General features: G+C 33.1%; 1 protein-coding gene across 1 annotated transcript in view; it reads left to right on the top strand.

Moving 5' to 3' along the window:
• LOC106459017 (cyclic nucleotide-gated olfactory channel-like) overlaps positions 1–1,362 on the top strand; it is a 64,944-nt gene that overhangs the window by 5,508 nt on the left and 58,074 nt on the right. The gene's annotated exons all lie outside the window — the stretch shown is intronic.

Below are 1,362 nucleotides of genomic sequence, written 5' to 3' on the forward strand. Positions count from 1 at the left end.
TGATGTTTGTCAATGAGAGATAATATTAGGTAATTGTAAAAAATGAATTAGAAAAGAAAAGCTTAACCAATATGAGGTAGACTATTATTTATTAGGAGTAGGGAGTGGCTTATTATTTATCTAGGGCGTGTTATAAAAGTGACAGTCAGTGCCGTTATTCCGCGCAAATAAACTGACAAGGCTCTTATGACGATGGGTGCTGCTGGTTCAGGAGCTCACATTTAGGAACGGCTATACATGAATCCTGTCTTTCTTGTCTTCGTTATTCAGTATTTAGGGAAGCATACTTTATTCTTGTTATAGATCGTTTGTGGTTCAAACATCTTGTACTATTGCATTGTTTAACTTTCATGTCATTTAACTGGTAATGTCCGCTTAATTCAGCTGATCGATTATTTCCGTATTGTTTAATTTTTTAATGCTTTCTGCTTCATTTAACTAATTATGAATAAGCTTTTTATGTATTTTTATTATCATAATTACTAATCTCATCACCATTCAACTTATATTCATAAAGTCAGTTTATAACTCCTTTTATTGTATGTGATTTAAAGTTCTAAATTTCTTTATCCAATAAGAAGATTCCTTTGTTGAATGAACCAACTTCTAACTTTCCTTTATATGTAGTACATTAAACTTGTGTAGTGTGTAACAAAGTTCTCTATATTTACTTCTAAGTTCAATAAATCAACTTGTCTATCGTTTTTATATAGTACAATAACAAACTTATGTAGGCTGTAGTAATTGTTTAATTACTTCGAAATTGAATGAGCCAAGATCAGTAATGTGAAAAAAAGTGTTTATTTTGCTACTTGGTAATGTCGCGTTTTGAAACACTTCAATACCCCCCCCCCCCAAAAAAAAACGTACATCACGTATAATAGTGTTACGTCTCCGTTCGTTAATTAATTTTCCGTAAATTCGTTCCGACGAAACTTTAGCGACACAAGTCCTTTCTTAAATAAAACTGGTTTATTCTTTCTGAATATAACTTTACCTTACACTTAATTTCAACAGTCGCTCTATAACAAACGCTATAATTCACGTGCTCGACTTCAACAATACTCAGTTCAATTACACACTCTCTGACTGCAGTTCAATTACTCATTGTCCATACACACATTACCTTCCCCTCTTTTATATACCAGCCTACCCTATATCTAGTAATTACTAGAGCATTCGCCAAAGTACATGATAGTTCTAGAAACGTTGCGTCACAGTAGTCACGCAACAATAGTTAAACGAACCGCCTAAACGTTACGTTTAGTGTAGCCTATGTAACGTGTAAAGTTTAGTATACTCTAATCCCTTATAGTGATGGCACACGACGAGACACAAACAAAAAGTTTCTGGAAATCATTT

The sequence above is a fragment of the Limulus polyphemus genome, unplaced genomic scaffold (assembly GCF_000517525.1).
Source record: "Limulus polyphemus unplaced genomic scaffold, Limulus_polyphemus-2.1.2 Scaffold547, whole genome shotgun sequence".
NCBI lineage: Eukaryota > Metazoa > Arthropoda > Merostomata > Xiphosura > Limulidae > Limulus > Limulus polyphemus.